The sequence below is a fragment of the Rhinoraja longicauda genome, chromosome 3 (assembly GCF_053455715.1).
Source record: "Rhinoraja longicauda isolate Sanriku21f chromosome 3, sRhiLon1.1, whole genome shotgun sequence".
Classification (NCBI taxonomy): domain Eukaryota; kingdom Metazoa; phylum Chordata; class Chondrichthyes; order Rajiformes; family Arhynchobatidae; genus Rhinoraja; species Rhinoraja longicauda.
The window spans coordinates 85,029,632-85,043,041 of record NC_135955.1 but is presented as its reverse complement, the minus strand read 5'-3'; positions in this window follow the sequence as shown (position 1 = coordinate 85,043,041).

Below are 13,410 nucleotides of genomic sequence, written 5' to 3'. Positions count from 1 at the left end.
GTGAACTGCGAAGAGGATGTTCGGATGTTGTAGGGTGACTTGGACAGGTTGAGTGAGTGGCAGATGCAGTATAATGTAGATAAACATGCGGTTATCCACTTTGGCGGCAAAAACAAGGAGGCAAATTATTATCTCAATGGTGTCAGATTAGGTAAAGGGGAAGTGCAATGAGACCTTGGTGTCCTTCTACACCAGTCACTGAAAGTAAGTGTGCAGGTACAGCAGGCAGTGAAGAAAGCTAATGGCATGTTGGCCTTCATAATGAGAGGACTTGAGTATAGGAGTAAAGAGGTTCTTCTGCAGTTGTATAGGGCCCTGGTAAGACCACATCTGGAGTATTGTGTACAGTTTTGGTCTCCTAATTTGAGGAAGGACATCCTTGTAATTGAGGCAGTGCAGCGAAGGTTCACGAGATTGATCCCGGGGATGGCGGGACTGACATATGAGGAAAGATTGAAAAGACGAGGCTTGTATTCACAGGAGTTTAGAAGGATGAGAGGGGATCTTATAGAGACATATAAAATTATAAAAGGACTGGACAAGCTAGATGCAGGAAAAATGTTCCCAATGTTGGGGGAGTCCAGAACCAGGGATCACAGTCTTAGAATAAAGGGGAGGCCATTTAAAACTGAGGTGAGAAGGAACTTTTTCACCCAGAGAGTTGTGATTTTGTGGAATTCACTGCCACAGAGGGCAGTGGAGGCCAAATCACTGGATGAATTTAAGAGAGAGTTAGATAGAGCTCTGGGGGCTAGTGGAATCAAGGGATATGGGGAGAAGGCAGGCACGGGTTATTGATTGTGGATGATCAGCCACGATCACATTGAATGGCAGTGCTGGCTCGAAGGGCCAAATGGCCTCCTCCTGCACCTATTTTCTATGTTTCTATATGACAATAAAACACTCTCTTTCTTGACTCTTGATATTTTAACTTTAGACATTAGAGATACAGAGGGTAAACAGGCCCTTTGACACAGGGTCCACACAACACCGTACACTCACACTCTGCTACGCACTAGGGACAGTTTACATTGAGTGCCCGGTTAGCTCAATCAGTAGAGAATGAGACTCTTAATCTCAGGCTCACGGTTTCGGGCCCCACGCTGGGCGACACTCTCTTTGGCACCAAACTATGGCGACAGGTGCAAGAATTTCACTGTGCAGTGCATATGTGACAATAAAGAACCATTGGACCATTGAACATTTTTTTACTGAAACCAACAAACCTGCAAACCTGGAGTGTGGAAGAAAACTGGATGTCCCGAGAAAAACCCACAGAGTCGGAAAGAGAACGTACAAACGTGGGCAGCACGGTGGCGCAGCGGTAGAGTTGCTGCCATACAGCGCTTGCAGCGCTGGAGACCTGGGTTCGATCCCAACCAGGGGTGCTGTCTGCACGGAGTTTGTACGTTCTCCCCATGACCGCGTGGGTTTTCTCCGAGATCTCGGTTTCCTCCCACACTCCAAAGATGTACAGATATGGCTTGGCATATGTGCAAATTGTCCCTAGTGTGTGTTCCTAGTGTGTGTAGGATAGTGTTAAAGTGTGCGGGGATCGCTGATCGGCGCAGACTCGGTGGGCCAAAGAGTCTGTTTCCGCGCTGTATCTCTAAACTAAACTAAACTAAACTAAACTCCGCACAGACAGATTCGAAACCGAGTCTCTGGCGCTGTAAGGCAGCAACTCTACCACTGTGCCACCATGCCACCCTTTTAGCTTTGTGATAAAGACAAGATTGTACTTTTAAAATGTTAATCAAGAACCAAGTATCGGGCCAGGAAGCTACGATCCAGATAGTTCTTCCAAATGCATTTAAAAGATGTATTCACCAACTGTCCAACATTCCCTCAGTGCTACACTGAGTTATCAGCTGCGATTCCTGTTCTTAGGTCTCTGGTCTGATTCTTACACCCAAGACTTTCAAACTCCAGACAAATGCTCACCAAGTGAGGTAAGGTTGGCACAGCAAATAGTGAAAAGTGTCAGATATATCTCAGTGACAAGAACTAAGTTCTCGTTTAGGTTCTAGTGACTAGGTGGTGCAGTGGTAGAGTTACTGCCTTACAGCGCCAGAGACTTCGGTTCGATCCTGAATACGGGTGCTGTCTGTATGGAGTTTGTGGGTTTTCTCTGGGATCTCCAGTTTCCTCCCATACTCCGGAGACGTACAGGTCTGTAGGTTAATTGGCTTGGTGTATGTGTAAATTGTCCCCAGTGTGTGTAGGGTAGTGTAAGTGTGCAGGAATCGCTGGTCGGCATGGATGCGGTGGATGCGGTGCGGTGCATGGATGCGGTGGGCCGAAAGGGCCTGTTTCTGCGATGTATCTCTAAACTAAACTAAACTAAAAATATCTTGGAAAAACTCACTCTTCTTTATTCCTCTGCAAGTTTGCTCTAACAAATGTGTACCTCACATTCCAACTGCTATTGTTAGAGTATTATATCACTCAGCTACATACAACAAATAAATTAAACTAAACTCAAATATTTTGGTGGAGCACTGAGGGAGTGATGCATTATTAAGGGGTTGGACACGTTAGAGGCAGGAAACATGTTCCCAATGTTGGGGGAGTCCAGAACAAGGGGCCACAGTTTAAGAATAAGGGGTAGGCCATTTAGAACGGAGATGAGGAAAAACATTTTTCAGTCAGAGAGTTGTAAATCTGTGGAATTCACTGCCTCAGAAGGCAGTGGAGGCCAATTCTCTGAATGCATTCAAGAGAGAGCTAGATAGAGCTCTTAAGGATAGTGGAGTCAGGGGGTATGGGGAGAAGGCAGGAACGGGGTACTGATTGAGAATGATCAGCATGATCACATTGAATTGCGGTGCTGGCTCGAAGGGCGAAATGGCCTACTCCTGCACCTATTGTCCATTGTCTATTATCCATTTGATGTAACTTGGATGAAATCATCGACCTCAGTACTATCTCTTCCCATCAGTGATGTATAACATGACGAGTAGTATTCAGAAAAGGGGGAGGTGTGTTTTCATGACGCACTGGTTGACGTTTATCACTCACACCAAGGTCACAAAAACAGTTTGCAGGCTAATTTATCACAGTGTGATGTGAGGGTCCTTGCCACAATAGATTGACTGCCTTAAATCTTTACATTCCCATAGTTGCTTTACCTCAATATTAAAAGATATTAAACCTGCAATGTTTAACATTTAACGAATGAATGCTTCATTAACAATTCATATTCCCTTCAGAATTAAAACCCAAAAGGAAACGTGGTCCATCCACAGTAACAAGAGAAGTTTATAATAGTATTAGATTCAAGGAAAAAGTGGGTTATATTTCACAAAAAAAACAGTAAGCATGACTGGAATATTTTTAGAATTCGGCAAAGGATTATCAAGGCTTTTATAAGGAAAGCAGAATACAGAGTAGTCTATGGAGAAATATAAAACAGACCGTAAAAGCTTTCATAGGTATGTAAAAAGGAAAAGACTAGCCAAATGTAATATGGATCCCTTACGTACTGAAACAAGGGGAATTAAATTAAGGAATAAGGAAATGGCAGAGAAATTAAACAAATATTTGAGACTGTCTTCACAGAAGAAGAAACAGAAAAGCCTTCAGGAAATATCGGTGAATTACAAATCCAATATGAAGCAGGTGCTCAAAGTGAGGCAGGTACTTTTTGTTTGGGTTAAAAAAAAATGAGGACTGGAGAAATTAAAGTGGCTGATAGGTAATAAATCGCTCGGATTTCCAATGCATTCCAGGGCTTTGAAAGAGGTGGACAGTGGATAGACCTGGTGTCATCTTACAGATTTATGTGCATTCAAGATTGATTCCTGCAGTTGGAAGGTGGCAAATTAACCCAATGGTTCAATGGTTCTTTATTGTCACGTGTACAGACGTACTGTGAAATTCTTTTTTTGCTCGAGTTCAGTAATGTATTGGCAGACATAAGAACAATCCCGGATAGTACAAAGAGCATAGAAATAGTCTACTGAGACGGCTTGCAAGAGTTGCCAGGTATTGGCTCCATTTTCAAAGTCTAGTATGGTTCACGTGCTGGGTCCCCTGGAGCAGTGCCCGTTCCAGACGTGTCCCAGGCTGCCTCACACAAAAGCTGGGGAAATGGTGGGAACCACTGCATCTATCCTCTATGGTGTTTAAGTTGTTCTTATACAAGAAATGATGCAAACAAAATATCTACCAGAATATTTCATGCCATGAGATTGGGCTGGAAAAATCTGTGGCTGTGCACTTTGGTGCAAGGAGGTTTGGGAAGAGATTTGATGGTGGTTTGAATGACCATGATAGTTTTAGGCAGGATAGATGCACAAATGCATTGCCAAATGTGAGTGTTTTGAACGTTCCGACGAAATCAGAACTGCTGGTGCACCAGCAATCGACTTCATTGTAAACTGTGGAGCTGGGCGATGACGTATTCTCTTCATTTGCCTGGAAGAGTGCAGCTCCAACACCAACGGACTCAATGCAAGACAAAAGTAGATAGAAAATGCTGCAGCAACTCAGCGGGTCAGGCAGCATCTCTGAAGAAGGTGGATAGGTGACAATTAGGATCGGGACCCTTCTTCAGACTGACAATGTAGCAGGACAAATTAGTCTGAAGAAGGGTCTCGACCCTAAACGTCACCCATTCCTTCTCTCCCGAGATGCTGCCTGACCTGCTGAGTTACTCCAGCATTTTGCGAATAAATCGCTTTGTACCAGCATCTGCAGTTATTTTCTTATAAGACAAATTAGGCAACAGATATATAGGTTTGTAGGTTAATTGGCTTAGTATAAATGTAAATTGTCCCTAGTGTGTGTGGGATAGTGATGGTGTGCAAGGATCACTGGTTAGTGCAGACCGGGTGGGCTGAAGGGCCTGTTTCCGTGCTCTGCTCTAAAAGTTAAACAATAACAAAAGATCACCGCAAGAGAGCCATGATTATTGGAGGGGCAGAGGGGTTGCTGAAGTGAAGGGAGATCATGTAGGCAGAATGGGAACCGAGGCTTTGTCAGGGTACCTGGAGCTCCCTTGCTCCCCTGTCCCACAGCTGTGCTTTTAACTGCTGGAGCTGCCAGTTTCTGCCTTTGGTTCACTGACAGCTTTCCCAAGGCCTGGGAACTGAATCGGGAGCAGTTATAGTTAATTGCCTGTTTGTAATTGTACTGAGGGAGCCGCACTTCAAGATGTTAATGAAGCTTTATAGCTCTCCAAGATATAATGCTCTCTAGTCTGCTGCTGTACAAATGGCAACAGCCAGGCCAGTACGTGGTTGGGATTAGTTTTTAGTTTAGATTTGTTTCAAAATACCCTTCGGTCCACTGAATCTGCGCCGACCAGCGATCCCTGCACACTTACACTATCCTATACATACTAGGGACAATTTCCAATTAAACCAAGCCAATTAACCTACAAACCTTCACATCTTTGCAGTGTGGGAGGAAACCAGAGCTCCTGGAGAAAACCCGCGCGGTCATGGGGAGAACATACAAACTCCGGACAGAAGCACCGATAGTCAGGATCGAACCCGGGTCTCTGGCACAGTCAGGCAGCAACTCTACTGCTGCTCCATTGTGCTGGCCAATTCTCCAATTTCAATCTCCAGGGGCTAACAACCGTCCTGTCCAGCTGGTGTCATGGAGAGTTCATCAATGGTGCTTTATTAGTCACGTGCAAATGCACAGTGAAATTCTTTTTGCATATTTACACGTGTAGGCGCCGCCTTGTTTTGGGGCCATTTCCAAAGTCCGGTCCGCCCGCACGCTCGGTCTACTGGAGCGGCTCCCGATCCAGGTGAGCCCCAGGCTCCTGCAGGGCCCCCTCCATCGCCTTGGACTAGATTGGCCCACAAACTGAAGTCCCTCTTCTCGCCCTCTTTGTATCCCGGGACACAAATCAAAAACATAAGAAACAAGGACATGCGTGGGTGACGTGGTGGTGTGTGGGCGTCACGGTGCAGCAGCAGTAGAGTTGCTGCCTAACAGCGCCAGAGACCAGGGTTTGATCCTGACTACGGGTGCTGTCCGAGCGGAGTTTGTACGTTCTCCCCATGATCACACAAAGGGTGGTGGGTGTATTGAACGAGCTGTCAGAGGTGGTAGTTGAGGCTGGGAATATCCCAAAGTTTAAAGAAACAGTTAGACAGGTGCATGGATAGGACAGGTTTGGAGGGATATGGACCAAATGCGGGCAGGTGGGACTAGTGTAGCTGGGACATGTTGACTGGTGTGGGCAAGTTGGGCCGAAGGGCCCGTTTCCACACTGTATCACTCTATCTAAGTTTGCTGGTAGATGTCTGGGCTGTGAGAGTGAGACTTCAACCCACACTCTAAAGACATACAGGTTTGTAAGTTAATTGACTTCAGTAAAATTTGTAAATTTTACGGGGATCGTTGCCTCGGTGGCCGTAGGGGCTGTTTCCGTGCTGTATCTCCAAACTAAATGAAACTAAACTAAATAGAAGTGAGTAGCTTCTCAAACCTGCTCCATCATTCAGTAAGATCATGGCTGATATCTTACCTTGATGCCACTTTCCTGTACTTACCCCTGCCCTTGATTCCTTTCATATGTAAACACCCATCTGTAGTCTACCAAAGTGTCATCTGTTCCCTTATTACATTCTGTCTGCCATATCATTGCCCATGCTCCTAATCTGTCCATATTTCCCATTTTAGGTAACATTCTACTAAACCCACCCACAACTCCCCTCCATTTCTCCGCCACACCCCTCCCCCCCCCTTTTTTAATGCTCTCACGGCTCCTGTGCCCCATATACTCCTACCTCTTCCCGCACCCTCCACTACTTTAACACCCTCTAGCTTCGCAAATTCACAACTCTTCAACCCTGTCTCACTCCTTCTACTCTTATCTCTGGCTTTTGTTCAAACAATCTGCCTATCAAACCCCCCCCCCCCCCCCCTCCCCTGCATCCATCTATGGCCAGCCACACTCTGTCCTACCTCTTCCCTCTTCTTGCTTCTAGCTTTTATCTCTCCCCCCCCCCCCCCAAACAATCCTTCTGACGAAGAGTCTCGACACAAAATGTCACCTATCCATGTTTTCTAGAGATGCTGCCTGACCCACTGAGTTACTCCACCACTTTGTGTCCTTTTGGTTGAAGTCTCCCTGCTTCACTCTCACAGCCCAGATTGTCACCTAACCAGCAAACTTAGATAGTCATAGAGTCATAGAGTCATAAAGTGATACAATGTGGAAACATGCCCTTCGTCCCAACTTGCCCACACTGGCCAACATGCCTGGCTACACTTGTCCCACCTGCCTGCGTTTGGTCCATATCCCTCCAAACCTGTCCTATCCATGTACTTGTCTAACTGTTTCTTAAACGTTGGGATAGTCCCAGCCTCAACTACCTCCTCTGGCAGCTTGTTCCCCACCACCCTTTAGGTGAAAAAGCTACCCCTCAGATTCCTATTAAATCTTTTCCCCTTCACCTGAAACCTATGTCCTCTGGTCCTTGATTCACCTACCCTGGCAAGAGACTCTGTGCCTCTACCGAATCTATTCCTGTCATGATTTTATACACATCTCTAAGATCACCCCTCATCCTCCAGTGCTCCAGGGAACAGAGTCCCAGCCTACTCAGCCTCTCCCTATTACTCAGACCCTTGAGTCCTGTTGCATGAAAATAAAATGACCTGCAGATGCTGAAATTGCTGGAAACACTCAGCAGGTTAATTCTCTTCCCACATCACCCATGGAAAAAGAAAAAAGATTCACATTTCAAATGGCTTTAAGTTGGGGAGAAGTTGAGGGGTGGATAGGACAAATTGAATAACTGCGATAGCTTCTCTGCAATTGTAGGACTTCAGTTTATCATCTCTTCTGAAAGATGACACTTAAGGCAAAGCAAACCCTCCTCGCTGCACTGAGGGACACATTAAATGAGTGACTCAGATCGCTGACGTGGGCTTGAAACCAATTCAAACAGAAAGAGAGTCAGTTTAATTACTGGGAATTTGTAATAGTTCTGTATAAACTCCTACTGATGAGGAGATTTTCCTGGAAGGTTTCATTTTAACAATCAAATTATTACAAACACATAGGAATTTTGATTGTATAGTGGTCACGTTATTGGAAGTACAATTATGCCAACAGATTGAACAACTCCTGACTAAACCTCTCCCTATAGCTCAGAGCCTCTGGGCCTGTTGCATGAAAATAAAATGACCTACGTCATTTGGGCCACTGTTCCGCTATTGAGCCCTATTATATATTAAAACAATCTTGATTTATTTGCCTTCTTTAATGTGATGTCCTAAATTAAACATAGTGAAACATAAATTAAACATTGTTACCAGTGTGACACTAACAATAAAGGAATAATATCAGCAATAACTACAATGATCAAATATTTACTCTTCATTTATGGTATTTGTCTAAACAAATAAACTGTACGGAGTTTGTACGTTCTTCCCGTGACCTGCGTGGGTTTTCTCCGAGTACTCCAGTTTCCAAAGATGTACAGGTTTGTAGGCTAATTGGCATGGTATTGATGTAAATTGTCCCTAGTGTGTGTAGGATATTGAAGGGCCTGTTTCCGTAATGCATCTCGAAACTAAACTAAACTAAACTAAAAATATCTTGGAAAACCTCACTATTCCTCTGCGTTAGCTCTAATAAATGTGTACCTCACATTCCAACTGCTATTGTAGGAGCATTTATATCACTCAGTTACATACAACAACTTCCTAAAATAATTTGTACAGCCGAATTCTCTCACCGTCAGTAGTTTACAACACTTTATTTGTTATCCCCAAGCAGCTGGGTGGCAGTGTGAACTGTGAGGAAGATGCTATGAGGTTGCAGGGTGACTTGGACAGGTTGTGTGAGTGGGCGGATGCATGGCAGATGCAGCTTAATGTGGATAAGTGTGAGGTTATCCACTTTGGTGGTAAGAATAGGAAGGCAGATTATTATCTGAATAGTGTCAAGTTAGGAAAAGGGGACGTACAACGAGATCTGGGTGTCCTAGTGCATCAGTCACTGAAAGGAAGCATGCAGGTACAGCAGGCAGTGAAGAAAGCCAATGGAATGTTGGCCTTCATAACAAGAGGAGTTGACTATAGGAGCAAAGAGGTCTTTCTGCAGTTGTACAGGTCCCTAGTGAGACCGCACCTGGAGTACTGTGTGCAGTTTTGGTCTCCAAATTTGAGGAAGGATATTCTTGCTATTGAGGGCGTGCAGAGTAGGTTTACTAGGTTAATTCCCGGAATGGCGGGACTGTCATATGTTGAAAGACTGGAGCGACTAGGCTTGTATACACTGGAATTTAGAAGGATGAGGGGGGATCTTATCGAAACGTATAAGATTATTAAGGGGTTGGACATGTTAGAGGCAGGAAACATGTTCCCAATGTTGGGGGAGTCCAGAACCAGGGGCCACAGTTTAAGAATAAGGGGTAGGCCATTTAAAACGGAGATGAGAAAAAACTTTTTCAGTCAGAGAGTTGTGAATCTGTGGAATTCTCTGCCTCAGAACGCAGTGGAGGCCAATTCTCTGAATGCATTCAAGAGAGAGCTAGATAGAGCTCTTAAGGATAGTGGAGTCAGGGGGTATGGGGAGAAGGCAGGAACGGGGTACTGATTGAGAATGATCAGCCATGATCACATTGAATGGCGGTGCTGGCTCGAAGGGCCGAATGGCCCACTCCTGGACCTATTGTCTATTGTCTATTAACATACTCCATTTATGGCCTTCTCTTAGCAATCCTTCCATTTGGTTACGTGGATTATTACTTTCCCTTCATGACATAGATTTTAATCACTTTACCGTATGAAAACCAATTTCCAACTTTTAGAAGGGTCTCGACCCGAAACGTCACCCATTCCTTCTCTCCCGAGATGCTGCCTGACCTGCTGAGTTACTCCAGCATTTTGTGAATAAATCCAACTTTTAGATCTTCCTTTTCCTTGTAACAAGAGAACTATTTACTTTTCCAAGCCACTTTATCTTGTTCATACCTGAAGAAATAATTTTCAGTATCCCTGCATTCTAAAATATTCTCTCTCATGATTTCCTTGACTTCTTTCCTATTGCTGTTTCCCTGGGCTAAATTTCTAAGCTTTCAATAATTATACCTGGATGTACGTTATTTTACCAAGAAAAGCATTACTGTCTTTACTCATTCAATCTGTTACTTTTACATGACCATAAATACTGATCATACTAATGGATCAAACAGCAACTTTTTTTTGTCCACTGCTCAGTTCAATTTCAGCATTATCTCAATACCTCTTGCTGAAGATGATTTCCAGATGGAACTGCACCAGACTAGACATTGGACCATGTAGTTTCATGCGTCTGACAATATTTTCTTGCAGGAGCACGAGTCGAAGAACATACACCATAGAACAGTATAGGACAAGATCAGTCCTTTGACCCACAATGTCTGTGCTAAGCATGATGCCAAGACAAACTAATTTTTTCTGATTCCACCGCACCCATATCCCTCCATTTCACTGCTTGGTGCAGCGGTAGAGTTGCAGCCTTACAGTGCTTGCAGCGCCAGAGACCCGGGTTCGATCCCGACTACGGGTACAATCTGTACGGAGTTTGTACATTCTCACCATGACCACGTGGGTTTTCTCCGAGATCTTCGGTTTCTTCCCACACTCCAAAGACGTACAGGTTTGTAAGTTGATTGGCTTGGTTTCGTATACTTGGTATCAGTGTAAATTGTCCTTAGTGTGTGTAGGCTTGTGTTAATATGCGGGGATCACTGCCGGTGCGGACTCGGTGGGCCAAAGGGCCTCTTTCCGTGCTGTATCGCTAAACTAAACGAAAAAAATATCCATGTTCGTATCTAAAAGCCTCTTAAATGCCACTACATTTAAACCAACTCTGGCAGTGCATTCGAGGCACTCACCATCCTCTGTACAAAAACGCTGCTACCCATATTTCCTTTAAACTTTGCCCCTCTCACCTTAAAGATCTCTCGTCTTTGATATTTCCACCTGGGATAAAGGTTCTCACCGTCTACCATATCTATGCCTCTCATAATTTTATATCCTGCTGTAAGATATTACGGTAGTGGCATGTGGACAGAATCAAACACAGGTTTTTAGTCAAGCAGTTGGCAGTGTGGGTCTTCGTTATTTTACATAAGTACACTGTGCATATTCACACACATATTCACGAGACTAAAAGATAGCATCAACAAGTAACCGTGCCAAAAAAATGTGTTTTTGGCCTTTGTTGGCTGACTTGCAGCGGCATAAATTAATAATAATGCTGCTCTGGACAGAATTAATCAGAGAAGCCTATTGAAATCACTAACATCTCTCTATGTTGCACAGAGCTTGTTCAAAGGTTTTCCGTTGACGAAACCAGCCAAGAACAGAACAGACGTTAACATTTTATACATATTTTCACTTGGGTTTATCAATCAAATGGTGAATTTATCTCAGCTTGCTTGCTACATTATTGAAACCAGACAAAATGTCTGGAATATTTCTGGAAACGAACACTGCCTGTTCTGAATTAGACGAACAAGTATCATCTTCATGCACCAGAGATGAGAAAACATGACTGCAGGCAATTGCAGTTAGTTAAGTGAGCCTGAAAAATATCATCCAACTTGTGTCTGACAAATCACAATATTTCATCAACAACTACACAAGCACACTAAGAAATTGTTTAAAATAATTCAAATATTTTGCTTTTTTATGTCAAGGAAACATAAAACATGTTCTAATTAGTTACAGTGCATTTTAGGATTGCAGATGCTTCAACATCTGCTTGAAATGACTACTGTATTTGTTATAAAGCATAGATCTGTTCATAAATCTCCAGCTCAGAAAGGTGATAATTAATTGAATTAAAAAGGGGAAAACGACAACCAACTGTAGCTAATTATCACTTAACGGTCTGTAGTTTGCCACCCATCTGAAAATCCACTTAAAAGCTAAAATATTGGATGAAATAGAACAGTACAACATTAAATATCATAGAGTCCAGGGTGACCAAACTAAACTTGAACTTACTGCTAGTAACATTTCTTTTAGGCTTGCCTGTTCCAACAACTTGAGATATATTAATGGGTATGTAGATATAAACCTTAATTCAGCTATTTTGCAGTTGTCATAGTATTTATTGAATCTGTGGAATTCACTGCCTCAGAAGGCAGTGGAGGCCAAGTCTCTGAATGCATTCAAGAGAGAGCTAGATAGAGCTCTTAAGGATAGTGGAGACAGGGGATATGGGGAGAAGGCAGGAACGGGGTACTGATTGAGAATGATCAGCTATGATCACATTGGCACAGTAGCGCAGCGGTAGAGTTGCTGCTTTACAGCGAATGCAACGCCGGAGACTCAGGTTCGATCCTGACTACGGGTGCTGTACTGTAAGGAGTTTGTACGTTCTCCCCGTGACCTGCGTGGGTTTTCTCCGAGATCTTCGGTTTCCTCCCACACTCCAAAGACGTACAGGTATGTAGGTTAATTGGCTGGGTAAATGTAAAAATTGTCCCTAGTGTGTGTAGGATAGTGTTAATAGTGTTAGTGTGCGGGGATCACTGGGCGGCGCGGACTTGGTGGGCCGAAAAGGCCTGTTTCCGCGCTGTATATATATGATATAATATGATATGATATGAATGGCGGTGCTGGCTCGAAGGGCCGAATGGACTACTCCTGCACCTATTGTCTATTGTTGTATCTATCGATAATAAGTATACTGTTTGTCCTATGAACTTCTTGCAAACAAGGAATTTCATTGCACCCTTCTGTATATGTTGTTTAGGGTCATACAGTGGCGCGGCAGTAGAGTTGCTGCCTTTACTGTGTCAGACACCCTGGTTCGATCTCGACTACGACTTCTGTCTGTCCAGAGTTTGTATGTACTCCCTGATGTACTCCTCGGATGCTTTGGTTTCCTTCCTCACTTCAAAGACATACAGGTTTGAAGGTTACTGGCTTTGGTAAAGGTTGTAAATTATCCCTGGTGTGTAGGATAGTGCTAGTGTACGGGGATCGCTGATGTGTTGAAGGACTGACATATGATGAAAGGATGGATCGACTGGGCTTATATTCACTGGAATTTAGAAGGATGAGAGGGGATCTTATAGAAACATATAAAATTCTTAAGGGATTGGACAGGTGAAATGCAGGAAAAATGTTCTCCAAGCTGGGGGAGTCCAGAACCAGGGATCACAGTTTCAGAATAAGGGGTAGGTCATTTAGGATTGAGATGAGGAAAAACCTTTTCAGCCAGAGAGTTGTGAATCTGTGGAATTCTCAGCCACAGAAGGCGATGGAGGCCAATTCACTGGATGTATCCAGGAGAGAGTCTTAAGGCTAATGGATTCAAGGGATATGGGGAGAAAGCAGGAGCAGGGTACTGATTCTCGATGATCAGCCATGATCATATTGAATGGCGATGCTAGCTCAAAGGGACGAATGGCCTACTCCTGCACCTATTTTCTA